This window comes from Nyctibius grandis, chromosome 12 (assembly GCF_013368605.1).
Source record: "Nyctibius grandis isolate bNycGra1 chromosome 12, bNycGra1.pri, whole genome shotgun sequence".
In the NCBI taxonomy this organism is placed as follows: domain Eukaryota; kingdom Metazoa; phylum Chordata; class Aves; order Nyctibiiformes; family Nyctibiidae; genus Nyctibius; species Nyctibius grandis.
The window spans coordinates 16,743,779-16,758,962 of record NC_090669.1 but is presented as its reverse complement, the minus strand read 5'-3'; the positions used below and the strand labels follow the sequence as shown (position 1 = coordinate 16,758,962).

Genomic DNA, 15,184 nt, shown 5'->3' with positions numbered 1-15,184 from the left:
TGAAAGAAGAACATGACTCTGCTCTGAGACTGAGGTCTAAGAAGGTACAGAAAAAAACACAAATGCAGGTGACTGGGGAAAATTTATCAATGTTCAGTATCATCTTAATATTTTGAAAGGCAAACGTTCACCTATGTATGGATGATCTGTTGCCACTACTTTCTAGATTGACAAGGCAAAAATGTTATCTACAGCACATATTTTGTTCATCTACAGCACGTGTTGTCTTTGGACATGTCATGGCTGAGAAAATTATCTACAGCTTTGCATAAGCGTTTTCATTTAAAAACTTATAAAAGGTTTTACAATATGCCATCTAATATTCTGAAAGACAACAAGAAAAGAGCAAGGTGTTTTTTTTATTTGTAGTTGAATTAATATAATATAGTAGATAAAATAGCCTTTAGCCAGCCATTACCTGGTAAAGTGGGAAGTGAGCACACTATTGATAGCACTGACTTTGCCATTTTCAATTGGTATCAGTTAACATACAGCAAAACAACAGTCTTGGACAGAAACCATGGACAACGTAACAGGAACATGGTCAAAAGCATGACAATCAGCAAAGAGTTCAAATCAGTTTGAGACCTCCACTTTCAGCCTTGGAAAGTCCATGTATCAATATTCTGCAGTAGCTTTACAGACTGTCCCAATGGTAAGATCATACCATGTCTATCTTCTGATAAGACAGTTATCAATCAAGTCTTGTTTTACAACTAAAAAATACCCAGGTCACCAGAAAGTCTCAAAAGTAAATTCATCTTAGTGGATAACAAAGAAAATTGGTAATTCATTTACCTCACCTCAACAGATCAATTCAGAGAAGTTTTAAAAATCATGGTTGTAACACTGACAGCATTTACCTTAACAAACTTTGCAGAAATGACAAACCAACAGTGTCTGACAGCAAATGCAGAATGAGGAGCAAGCTTTCATTTGTTTACTCTTGACGTTCAGTGCTGACACTTATGCAGTTAGGAAGTCATTCAAATCGGTTTAAAATATATGCTTGGGAAGAATTCACAAAAATCTTCCAAAACAGAGAGGGACAACAGACTACAAATATTTCAGTAGACATAATGCTCAAAGCAAATAGACGGACTCCATTACAGGTCTCTAAGTCTCTATTTCAGGTCTGGACAACCCTTTCTTTACAGCTTCTGAGCACTACAATGTAATTAATTAATGGATGTATCTGCCAGCAGAAGGGAACAGAAGCAGGAGAGCTGAAGTTTTTTTCTGATGATGATACTGAACAGGAATGACCACATAATTTGGCCCAGCCACATTTCATTACCAATTATAAACATTAATTTAGGGGAATAGATTAGCAATTAGATTGCTTTTACAGGAATCTTTGCTGTGGACAGTGACAAAGTTTTCTGACGAGTCTTCTGTCCCTTCCTAACAGCAGAAAAAGGATTGAGCTGTGTGTTCAGCTTTGCAGGCCTTGAGTATGTATGCACAGTATTTGATTTTCCAAGACAAGCGATGGTCTGGATTGCGTTCTGAAGAGCATAGTTGGCCTTAGCTGAAGGCCGTTTAAAATGCCACGTTACTGTCTATTGAATAAGCATACATGTAATGCAATAATGATAAATTTCACCTTGCCATCAAAAATAAGGTCAGATATTTTGATAAAAAGACATTTTATATGAAAACATTTGCTTTAGAAACATAAAGCCAAGAGGAGACAAAAAATACTATATCACAAGTGGAACTGCCAGCTTTGTTGATACTTTCTGCTATAATTCCTTTAGAAGTTGGAAATTCACATACATTTCTCATCAAAGGAATGGAAGAACTCAACACATCAGATTACTAGCAGAATTCTAACACACGTGTGCCCAAGAGGAAATAAGGAAGGACTTTTCAGATGTCCAGCCACTCCAAGGCCCTGCTTACCCGCTCAAGCACACTGATATTCATGGCCTTTGCCTAGGAGAACTGCAGTGGAGAAATTAATTTCCTACACAGGCACAGCACTGCTCTGCAGTCGAAAGCAGTCTCTTCAGTACTGGGGCAGGGAGCACCAGGACACCCAGTACCCCTTTGCAGATCATGCCTCTGCTCCATAATTAACACTGTTAGATCAACAGCGCTGTTTGGGATGGGATGAACTGATTGACATGAGTAGACAATCAGATTCTAAATGACACTGTTACAAAGTCATTATCATAAAAAATTGCCAAGACAGTTGTTTTACTTGAAGTGCTAAATTAGTTTTCTTGTACTGGTAGTATTCATCATAATGTATGACATTTCAGGACAACATTTTAATAGCAATGCTGTTCAGTGGAAAGAATAGTGTTTACAATTTTCTAACAAAATTTAAAAACCCCAATTACATTCATTAATAGGTTACAGCGACAGACAAGGTAACCCTAAGAAAAATACCTACATTCAAGAGAGCTGAATTTAAGTGAAAACTTTAATCCAAGTATTTCCAAGTATTCTTATGCTGTAGCTTGTAAACCTGAAATGTTCTTCAATGTTTTTTGCATAGTGGTGGGTATAGCATTCAAACAGAAATCAGCAACAATGTTCCGGTTCAGTACAAGGATTTTCAGATCTGTTCCTGTTATATAAAGTCAGGTACTCAACACTTGAGTAAATACTTTCATAACCAGTTAGGCGTCTCACCAGCCATTTGTATATGCACAGTCATCTATTAGAAACAAAAGAAACTAGCAATGGTGTGATCAAATATTAAAAATAAGCTTACAGTAGGTTTCAACTCCTATGCCTGCTTAACATTCTTCTGAATTAATAGCAATATCCATCTTAAATGCATTAAAGTACCACTCACAGAAGCAGCACATGTATGAGAACTCCATTTTCGGAAATGTCAACTCTTAAGACAGTACTGCTATAAGAGAGGGAAATCCACAGCACTAGCAAATCAATCCCGCATACTCGGAACAAGTAGATCTTGTTTTTCAAGATAAACAATTCTCTCTGTACCTCAAAAATGACTTTACTTTTATATAAGATGCATCATCCAACATTGCTATCTTTATGTCATTTCAATGTGATGCTTTTGCAATTAATAGAATTCTTCAAATACCTTCTATAGATTTTTTTTGGCATGTACAGAAGACTCTGCTATATCCATAGTGATATTTAATAACTGCAAAAACATGTTGTCACTAAAATAATGGATGGAATTTGAATGTGATGTTTATATTTACTGTCACCCTCCTTGCTCAAAAAGGATTGATGCTGCTACTCTAATAACTTCCTAGAAACAGCAAAATAAAGAGATTGGAAAACCCAAATTACTCAAGTATTGTAAGTCTGAAAGGAAACTTTAAAAGCTAAGTAAATTTAGAAATTCTCTGATTAAAAATCCTTGTACAAATTCTTGCAAAACTAAGTATTGCATCATTTGCTGTGCAATTTTACACTGAACTAAGCACGATAAATTCAGTATTATGTTCATTTTCTCCCCTGAAAATAATGAGTACATTCTGCCACTTTATCACAAGTAAATCATACAGACTGAGGCCATATAACACATAACAAAACATGGAACCATTTTAATATTTCAACTGGCAAATGGATTCAAGCAAGTTCTTTTTTGCCAAATCTTCCTCCTCTATTCTTAAATATAATTCTTGAATCATATAAACATTTAAAACAAGTCTTCAAGACATTACCTTCAAGGTATTTAACATACAGTCATACACTTGTGCTTTCTTCCTTTTTTGAGAAAGGTGAGAAACCACAGACCTAAGGACTAAGACAGTAGGTTAAGAAAAGGAAGAGGAGAGGCAGAAAGGCACATCATCTCACACTGATACTGGCAGTAAAACCTCCCTAAAATTAAGGACAACTTTTTGGTTTCATTAATTTTTCTGGAACATATATTCCTTCCTCCTTCCCTTTGTTTAGGAACACATACACTCTTACTTAGAAAGAAGGAAAAGGAACAGTAAAAAAATTAGGGATACAGTAGAAAGAAGTTCAGGATTTGAACAGTATCTGACTCTAGCTTTTTCAGTAACTCCCAGAGAGTGCTATACAATGGAAGCTACTGAACTAAAAAATACTAGTGAATATCCAGTGGAAAAACTAAACACACTCTCTAAGACAGTCTCATCAACCACAGACCTATTTCCCTCCACAGGGGAATCTAGCCAGTGCTCCAAGCTGGCCAAGGAACACCCTGCAGTTTGAGTCTTGCCTTTAGAAAAAAAGAAAATTACCACACTCATATCCGTAACACCAAAAAAAAACCCCAAACCAACAAACCCAACCCAGTAACTTCCCTCACATTTTCCTCAGGAGAAAAAAAGATACCTGTGTATACAGTGAACTTGGAATAAAGAACTGACAGTGGGATACCTCCCAAAAGCCTAGAAATAGAAATTTTCTACACATATATGTACATTTTCAATAGCTTTCCAGGAAGGAAATTTTTAGGAACGTTAATTCAGTTATGCAGTTATGTCCAGAAAATGCCAACATGATGATGAATGACATGTCACACGCAAAAAACAAACAGACGAATCACTTTTTCAGGAAAACAGACTCTTATTGTGTTCACCTATCCAGGAATATTAAATATATTAAACACCCAAGTATATTTTTCATTTATATATAGATAGATAGGTACGTACACACACATATATATGTAAAAATAGTGAGAATACTGGAAAAACATTATGTAGTACTCGGCATTTGATATACTGTATTATTTTTGGACCTTGCAAATATACTTTTTTAATGACTTTGCTCTAAAAGAAGGGGCTTTCTAGCTCAGATTACTTGGACACTCTTACTGTTTACTCTTCCATCTTTTTTGTAAAGTCAGAAGAGATTTCCCTGAGAACTTCAAATAAATAAGATATCCAGCTGCACAAACACTATACATTCTGTTAGATTACTTTGGCTTCCTAAGGAATATTTGACTTTCTCTGAATGTAAATGATTAAAGAGAATTCATCATATGAAACTGATTGGTGAACTGTTTCAAGTGGTATGGCACCTCTTCAAAGATGATATAGAGATAAACGAAAAGACCATGTTATGGTAAAGCATCTCAGATACCCAAGGAGTTCTAGGGAAATGTTAATGTAACTAAACACTGCGTCTCCCAATTAAGAAATAGTATTTAAATCATAGTTCTATAAAATAGGATCTACACTGCATTCTTTTTTAAACAATTTGGTATTTCGTCTATTCTAAATATGGCCAATAAAAGCTTGGGGTTTCCTGAACATCTGTCCATTCATAAATAGCAACTTCAAAAAAATGTAAGGAAAGATAAACCATGTTCTAGAATCCACAAAATTTATATTGCTCTGTGAGTTATGCTCACAAAATGACACAGGCTAACAACGTTCAATTATGTAATTTCATTTTTTTTTTTTTAACATTTACCATTTTAAATTTGGGCATAGGATTTTAACTTCTAGAGGTCAAAGAAACAAAAACTGAACTTTGTCCAAAAACCCTGCTTTTCCTGAACTTCAGATGTGTGGATCAGCAGCTCTACTTCCTAAAGACCTATCTACCAGCAGGTATGTAAGTGCACATAAAAGACGCACTATTGACTAATGGCCACGTCAAGTAACATGGACAAGAAAGACACAGTTCAAAGTTTAGTGATACAGGAGGAGTCTGAATTTGATTCTTCCTCATTTAAGGAATAAACAGCAGATTCACATTTAAAAAAAATCATAGCCAAAAATGATTCAGTTCTTGGACTCTAAACTCAGTAAGAAACTTGATTTAAGAGAAGAAAACTGAGAAAATGAAAAGCACACTAATGAAGCACAATTACTTCTTACATTCGTTCATAACCCCCCTACCCCTCCATCACTAAGGTCTTCTCATAGCTTCTAAAATTTGGCAGATGGCAACAGTTTGAAGTGAAATCAGATTTGCTGTTTTACTCTTTAACCCACATGGGATTTGTTTTTCGCATTTCATGTCACTCATAGCACCATAATTTCAATAGCTGAAAATATCTGGTTCAATTGAAGTGCCTTGTATAATTCATGTTTGGCTGTGCTTAATTTATGTGCTAGCTGTACAGCACAGTAGCTACAAGTCTGTCCAAAAAGTTAAAAATCATTAATTAAAAAGAGTTTTTATGAACTTTTTTATGAAAAGTTATTAGAAACTCATTGCTAGCTAAGAACTCAAGTTTTATAACTGTGAAGATTTGAGACTATCTTTCTAGAATGCTAGCAACAGATCACTGGATCATTATAAATGAACTACAGTGCATTGACTCTGCTTTAGATTATAGTTCTCTCATTCATAAAAATGTTATCTCTATTACTCCTTTGTTATTAAAGAAAATGAATAATCCTGTGATTTATGTGCTAGCTGGTAACTAAGGAGGTCTGGATACTACTGTGTTATTTACAACAGTGTCTAAGTGACCTTGCTCGGGTACACAATGAGAAACTGTGGGGTCACAAGCAGGGTTGAGTCGCCTCATCTGCAGTAACTGCAACCAGAGGGCTCTGGGGTGCAGTGAGGAGCACCCAGAGGGCTCTGATGTGCAGCAAGGGGCTCCTGGAGGGCTCTGATGTGCAGTAAGGGGCACCCAGAGTGCTCTGCAACCAAGCAAAAGGCAACAGAGGACTTTGGGGCACACTTGCATTTGGATTTCAGCAGTGCACGGTAATTTCAGCCAGCAATTTTCACTGCTCATCAAAGATGATCCTTATTAGGCAAAAAGTACAGAATTATTTCTATGAAAATCCCTTTTCTTTACTGGACTTTCTTAAAATTATTAATCTAACAACATACATAATCTGAAGACTGTTTAAGAGTGAACAAAGGAAGACCAATAGCGAAGGTAAGAACTGCTACCTTAGTTCAGAGATACATCAAGAGGACCTAGGCTGGCACATATCATAAAACTGTTCTATACCGTAGCTGTCATTTTCCTAAATTAAAAGCCACACGCTTGCATTAGCACCAAATAAATGCATGAAAAAAAGGCAAGGCAATCTGTTCCAGTTTTACAAAGATCTTCAAGACATTTAAGTTCACTTGCCTGTTTATACAGGAAATCACTACATTTTAATCTAGATTATTCCCAGCAAAAGTTACTGTTAGCTCAAGATAGAAAAAGAACACACACATGCACATTTACTTTTTGGTCTACACAACTCAAGTATGTAATACATACAGCAAAGTTCCTCACTGTGTGTTTTCCCTTACATTCTCTTTCCCAATCTATTATTTTTAACAAAGCTATATGATAAATGCTTTGCTGTTTTCTTAGCAACACTCCTCAAAAAATATTAGATATATGTAAACTACACAGAAAATTTTTTTTTCATGGCCACAAAACCAGAAATGTCACAAACCTGTTCATAACCAGAGTTTTAACGTTATATCTATGTGGCAAAGTAGCATACACCCACTTTTGAGAGAGAACAACATATTTCTAATCAGTCAGGAGAAGAAAGGGAGGCCAAGAGGTTCTAGATATAAATCCAGAATATTATCTAGTCCTATTAGCTATTTTCTTCCCTGACAAAACAGAATAAAAACATGAAAATTTTTCACAGAGCACTGTAAAAATACAGAGGCCCATAAGGAAAACCCTTTTATTTCCACAAACTTTAAATTTTCATCCTACATCCACATCTCTTTATAATACTTGACACTGTCAAAAAGAATACCTGTACAGAAGTGTGCAAAATAAATGCAAACACAAAAATCAAAAAACCCTCAGAACCTCAGAATTTCAAGCATTTTGAAAGTACGGAATTTCACTACCTTTTTTTACAGTCTCTTTAAACTCATAGTTCTAAATTTTAGTCATCTTTGCCCATGGAAAAGCGATACCTTACTTGTTTTCAGTTATTGCAGTAGATAATCAATTTTTGCGGCAAATAAAACAAATGATGATGTTTCAGTATGAGAAAGATCTCAAGAACACTACCACAAGGATGAGGCAAATTCCTAATAGCAAGTATAGTAATGACATACAAAAACAAAAGTAAAGGAGCGAAAAAAAAGCTAAATAGCCTGTTCAGATGTTTCTGTCGGATTGAAACATCTTGCCTGTCACCCAAGCATCTCAACACTCGTAATACAATAGAAATTTCCTTCCGTATGGTTTCCCAAATACATTCTGAGCAGATCAATGCTGCGTAACACCTCAGAGACACTATGGCACTTTAGCTGCCATTTAGCTCTGCAAGTGATGGTGAGTAAAAGAGAAGGAATGAGGAAAAAACAGGAACATGAAATCTTCTTTGGAGGAGAGCAAAAGAATACAGGAAAAAGTTACAGTGAAGGAAAGCCTGGGACTTTCAGACAAGAAAAAAATTATGGATGCATCATACCAGAGTGCAAAAATAAAAAGGATTTACTTTTAAAACCTTTTGTTAAGCACTCATCATTTTATTTGTAAAGCAGCTTATACCCACAGACCTGATACCCCCCAATTATTCAATAAGAAGGTCTGTTTCTAGACGATGTAACAATCTGAACCAAGAAATTAAAATAACTGAATGCAAGACTGACTTCCTGCAAATTTCAGAGAGAGATATTTTGTTCTCTGCTGTTAACTACCTGTGAGGCCAATCTTTTTCAGATTTCAGGCAGGACATGATAAGGTAGCAGAGAGGGCTAGATGTGAGGTTGCACAGAAGACAAGCATTTGTGGGCAATTCAGACCTGTGTGCAGACATTCCACAAGGTGTACATATATAGCTTTCTAACCCAAGAAGGCTTTTTTCTGGCTGAAAAATAGGGAAATATGCTTTCTAATTTCAAATTCTAATTTAATTACATGTAACATAAAACATTATGGACCAAATGTTTCCCTGCCTTGCAGCCCACATACTTGGCAGGGCATTCTGAAATTCTGCAAGGTCCTAGGGGGAGAGGAAAAAATTCCTTACTTCCTCCACAAAACTAAAGGACACAACAGAGCTGCTCCACAAACAGCTATGGGGGTGTGTTGGACACAGCAAATTCCATGGCCATTGCTCCCCCTCAAGCACCTCTGCACACTGAGACCCTGAGCTGTTCCGTTTGGCACATGGATAGGTTTTCACAAAGACTTTCCATTCCTGTGGTGTGGGTTATGGGGGATGGATTTAATTTGCCCTCACATTTCATGCTACATTTATTTTAGCAGGAAGTTAAAATATGTATCAGTTAAATATAATTTTGATAATAAGCTAGCTTATATTACATTTTATTACTAGACAGGACACAGAACTTCTAAGTGCATAGAAGAATTTTTGCACCACCCATTCAAAACAATTAACAACTACTTTGGAGGCATTTCTTTACCATTGTATTACAACCAATCAAGATATCCTTCCACATATGCCTGCTTTCCCGTTACCCAATTCAGTCAATTTTCAATAGCAGAATTCTGCAAGGAAACATATGCTATAAGGGTTCAATAAAATAACTGTCCTTCCATGTTACTAGAGGTACAGTCCGCAAACTTGTGTGTTAAAAAAGAAAACTGTTGCTTAGCATCACTTTAGGCATTACTCCATAAAACAGGAGAATTGCATATGTGATTTACACACTCTCTGCAAAAACTGCTAATATCCAGTAGATCATTAGTCCCCTGTCATTCTCCCTTCCTCTTTCCCTTCCTGCCCAAAACTCAATTTGAGAAAAGAAACTGCCATTTTGATCAAATCTAAACTGTGAGGCTCTTTTCAAAAAGAACTGCCTGTTGCTTTTCAAGAAACCCCAGTGCATTTTCAGGAATGTCTTAGGGAGGAAATACAGGCCAAATCCTACGCTGAAACACGCACATACCCACCCTGCCCATGACTGCTCTTGGAGCTGAACATGCACAGCTGAGGGCAGAATTTGGCCTGAACTGTGAATTCAGTATGGAAGCCAACATCAACTCAACACAGCCCACACAGATCTTTGGACAGCAAAAAATGTTTACTTAAGGAGGGAATACTATCCCCAGCTCTAAGGGTTATTCCAGCTTCTTTAGCAAAGAACAGGGGAGAAAGAGCAGAGAAGATGAGACTGCAGGGCTTCTTTTGGGCTTCTATGAAAAGCAAAAAGATGCCATCATTAGGTAGAAGCAAGTCACTCCTATAGGTTCAGATTCATTTCTTGCCAGAACAGCATTTCTGAGTCGATGTTAGGTGTGAATGCAAATCATCACATGAAGTTTAAATTTAGACACTTCCAACATATGGCAAAAGTAAAACCAGTGAAGCAGTTGTAGGCACAGGGGTTTCCTCCTGCCCACATGAGCATTGCAATACATGCCAACTGCTTAAAACACTCCTGGGATAATGTCAGAATGACAAGAATTTGTTGTTTTATGTAAAACTAAGACATGCAGAAGACTTTGGGGTCCTTAAAATATTCCTTGTAGTTCTCAACAGCAAATACTTTAAATACAAAATCCAGTTCTGAACAGCTACTATCTTTGGGGGACGAGGGAGAAATCAAGAGCAGTTCAAGTATCAGTCTCTTACACAGTGAAAAATTAAGGGCTGAATGGTCTTATTGCAGCTAACTGGCTGTTTAAAGGTGACAGGTTGAGCTCTTCTAGTTGTAATTTATATCTCAGCAACAGAACCAATGTTTTATTCCCAACCATTAAAGGGGGGGTAACACATCTGCTAAAACTCTAGCACAATGGCTGGCTATGCTCTGCAACAGGAAATGTAACTCAATAGTCTCAGAACTTCTACAAATCCTAGCCATTTCTTAATGTAAAAGGATTTGAAAATTCAGTTCACTGAAACATCTGTTAAGCTCTTGCTACTCTAACGCATGATATTCTTTCTGCTCTGTTACCTGCCAACAAAAATACTTGGTTCAATGTAAGACTATCACAAGTGTGTGATAATGGCACTCTGCTTCTAATTTTATATGCCATTGTACACTCACAAAATCACCTGGGGGTGACACTAGATAACATACTCAGTGCAAGCCCAAAACTTCCAATAAATGTTTTTAATTTTAATCTTGTATGTAAATAGTAATACATCAGATGGGTTCTGAATGACTAGCACTAATTTAAAACAAAAGAAACAACTTAGTCAAACTGCTCTTGAGCCAACTTTCAAGAAGAGAGAGAAAAGGAGAGAGAGGAAGAGAAAGGGAGAAAAAGAGAGCAAAACAGCATGAAAGACACCGTAAAAAGAAAAAAAAAGTAGAAAAAAAGCCCAAGGAAGCAAAACTCCAAAGCCTTAGATCAAACCAGCTAAGCATATGCGTGGCCTACGCAGTTACTTTCAGAGCTTCTCTTCCAATCTGCTATTTACAGTGGCCACTTGTTTCAATTTACATTTAATTATACTATAAGCTTCTCCAATTTACTGAGTAACTATACAGTGGTAAGTAAAAGAAAGGCCCTTTGAACATTTGTAGAGCTACAGTTACTACAATAATAAAAATGGTAATTTATTTGCAACTATTGCTTTCTACAAAAAAATACTCGTTCTCCATTTCTGTCTAGCAAATCCTTGTAGATTTTAGATCTCGAAAAGAAGTGGGAGGGAAAGAAGGAATAGTCTTTCAGTTTCCAGTACTCTACTTAACAAAAATACTTCCTGTATACCTATAACCAGCAGTGATTTAAATACTGTATTATGTTTCAAAAGCCGATCAGGCAGCTCTCTGTGATTCCACAGAAGAGTTCACTATAACCAGCACAAACATACCATCATTTTTATCCTGTAGGAGCTCATAAAACAGGTTTGGAAAATGTGAAGTTGCATTTCTTCTTGCAGTAAGATATGACCATTTACAGAAGCAACTAAAATTATGCCTCTAAAAGCCTCACACTTGAAAGACAGACAAACCCGACCTAAGCATGTTTGTTCTTTTAGGAAAACCAGACTCTAAGTGATCTGCAAACCTTTTCTTTAAGCGGAAACTTAAAATAGCCTAACTTCATAAAGTGTCCTAATTACAGAAATTATGTCACTGTAGTTGCAATAAATAATACCAAAGAGGTAAATAAGAGTGTGATAATAGAATACTGATTCTCAGTGCTTCAGGGAATCAGCTAAAACTGAACAGCTACCAGCTGTGTTTCCTAAGCTAAATCCTGTCATGCTGAATATCCCAAGTGCCATGTGCCAGAGGCTGCAGGACCTCTCCCCAAAATGGTGATTCACAGTATGCAATAGCATGCATTTCTGAAGAAAATACTATATCCTCATCAGCCAAAGTGGAGCTATTCAACATTCAAGAACTGAACAACTACACTAAAAAAATGTTTCAGATACGCAATGTACATTTCTTCATTGTTGGAAACAAAACAAAATAATTACTAATCTGTTATGATTTCTAGCAAGTAAACTTGAAATAGATGATTTTATAAGTACCACAAAAAATGATGACAACTAAGTCAAAGGCGTGAAGACTAATTTCTCAGAAGCAACTTGCAGCCAGAACAGAATGTAAGAATTATATTGTTCCGGAAAAAGCTAGTAGAGAAACAAATGTATTTTCTGATTTTCTCCTGAATCTAGCTTCAAAGTTTCCAAAAGAGCTGAAACTCTGAGTGTTATCTGAGCTATCCACCACTATCAGAACACCTATTAAGTCTATCTTTGTGAAATACAAATTAAAGATGTAATTATTTTTTATTAACAGCTTTTACTACAATAATACGAAAAAGCCCCAGTTAGAATCAGGTATGAGCAGCTGCAGGGGGGAAGGGGTGCGTGTGTGTGTCGGGAAAGGGGGGGGTAGTTATATGCATATATGTGCATGTACCTATACAGACTCCAGGAGCAGCTACAGCTCAAAATGTAGCAAAGAGTTTCAAACTGCCTCCGGAAGGGTTAGGCTCTCCACGTACCACAATGCTGCAGCAGTTAAAGCTACTGCCTCAGAGATCAAAACTGGTACGGGTATATCTGCATGGCACCTTGCATGAACTGAGAAACCTTACCTCTCTTCACACAGCCTTGACACAGATCTCCCAATGCTACTTATGGACCCAGCTCAGTTTCAACTACTTTAAATGCTGCTGCATCACGCTGCATTGTGCAGTGCAGGCACCCTTGCAAAACACAGGAATGTACAGTTCACAGCCTTGGGACTGCACCTTTAAGCTCTAAGATAACACGCCCGGTATTCTGACCAAAACACTCATCTGAACTCTGGGGTGAGCTGCCGCAGAAATCCTGAAAGGAAGCCCACAAAAAGATCCTCAACAAAGTCTATTCCAAGTTGGTGACAGCATAACCCCTGAAAAAGGAGAAGCAACAGATCATTTGCTCCCTACAAATCTTAAAATAGAAAAACTCTTACACAGATGATGTTAAGTATTTCAGCTCAGCTTGTTTCCATACCCAGGAAGGGCCACTTTTCTAGTTTTACTGGCAATCGAAACATTGGTAAGGTACAGGGGAACATAACAATTCATATCACAATATGAGTTATAAAACTGATGTTTACCCTCAACCCATACCCTCCATCATAACATTCAAGTAACCTCAGTGAAATACATACAAACATGAAGGACTTAGTGAAGTGACTGGGCTTGGACTAGAGTGCACTATTATTCAGTGCCAATATTTTTTATACTGTATTTTGTATTGTCTTTTATACCACCCATAAATAGGTAGATACTATAAGAAACATATCAATTGTTTTAAAGAATTCAAAATGAACTTCAGTGTTTTATTTCGTTCCTTAGAGGTTGAGATTATCTGAGCAACAAACACAAAAGGTTCCTTTGTGAAAATACGTCAGAGCAAATAAAACTAACAATTCATAAAAGTTCCACAGACTGGATCCTTTTCATGGGACATTGATAACATCCACTTATCCATTCTCAGGAGAGCTTCAATAATTTGTTTTACAAACTATCCCTAACACAACGGAGACATGGTTTTAAAGGTCCTGGTCAAAAAACATGCTGTTGAAAGACGTTATGACTTGTCCCAAGGTGCCAGAATGCTCACTCACCAATCTCATGGACATAAATAGGTTTTGCATATGTACAGGCTGCAAACTGCAGGCAGAGGTTAGAGGTGTGAAGAAATCTCCTGACTGACACATTGTCAGCGCACCACACTAGAGTGTTCGTATTTTTATTCCACCAGTCTTACTGAAGATCTGGTATTGTTGAAAAACCTGTTCGTTTTTGGACACGTAAGCAGAGTTTCAAACACTATGTGTTTTCCTCTTACATTAGCCCAGTATAAATTAAGATTAATTTCGTTATCTCAATGATAATGAAATGTACAAGCAAACCTTTTTGTGCAGCTATACATACAAGTTCCGCCACTGATTTGCTCAGCTACTATAGGTTATGCGGTAGATGAAGCTATGTAAGGATGGATCTCTCTGTCTCAACAATTCCTTCTCAGCTTTTTTCCAAATAAAACCCATTAATTTGGTTTGTATCACCAGCTCAGGGAGACAGTAAGTTACGTTACACCACAACCACTCTTGTCAGTTGTGAAGTCTTATGTAAAAGGGGCCTGGTTTGGGCTTGAACGAATTGTCATGGCTAGATGAGTTCTGCAGGGGCATTAATTTTTCATTTCCCTGATTCGTAGCTGCAAACACTCAAGGGAGACTCACTCTCCCTACTCCCCTTTCAGGAATACCCTTCTTTGTTAGCAAATAAGGGACGAGAAACAGTCAATAGAGTTAAAGGAAGGCAGTTCTCAATGAAGTAAAAGTCATCCTCCACCTAAAAAAAGACTTTGGACGCCTTTTAAATAACCTGGGTCAGAGGTTCAAGGGATAAGAGTAACCCCTCCAAGCACTGGAGATGCTGCAAATTCTTGGATAATAAAGCCTCATAATGTTGGCTAAGAAAGAACTGCATAGAGTTTCATTATGTCATGGTCTCAGCCCAAAGTCCAATGGAGACAAAGGGAAAACACCCATTACCTTCAGTGCTTTATAAGAATCAAGAAAATTGATGTTTCGTTTTTTTTTTTTTAAATATGAATGAAGGTGCTTTTACCACTGAAAGCTCTTTCTCTCAGCTGTTAATCATGTCTGTAGTATCTTTTCTAACTAGCGTATCTGTTTACATAAAAAATGCAGTCAAGCATATTCTACTTAAAAACCAAAGCAATTTTTGTGATGTTCTATGCATAGTGAGCACAGAAATAACTCTAAACTACGCCACACCTAAAATGTACAACTGCCTTAATCACAGTGAAAATCATATATTCAAACAAGGAAGTCATGCACACTCCATCTCACAAGGTACCTTTACCAAAGA

The 15,184-nt window shown here is 36.9% G+C and overlaps 1 protein-coding gene across 4 annotated transcripts in view; it reads right to left on the bottom strand.

The window, feature by feature from the left end:
* The window catches only part of WWOX (WW domain containing oxidoreductase), a 525,183-nt gene that overhangs the window by 377,815 nt on the left and 132,184 nt on the right, over positions 1 to 15,184 (bottom strand). The gene's annotated exons all lie outside the window — the stretch shown is intronic.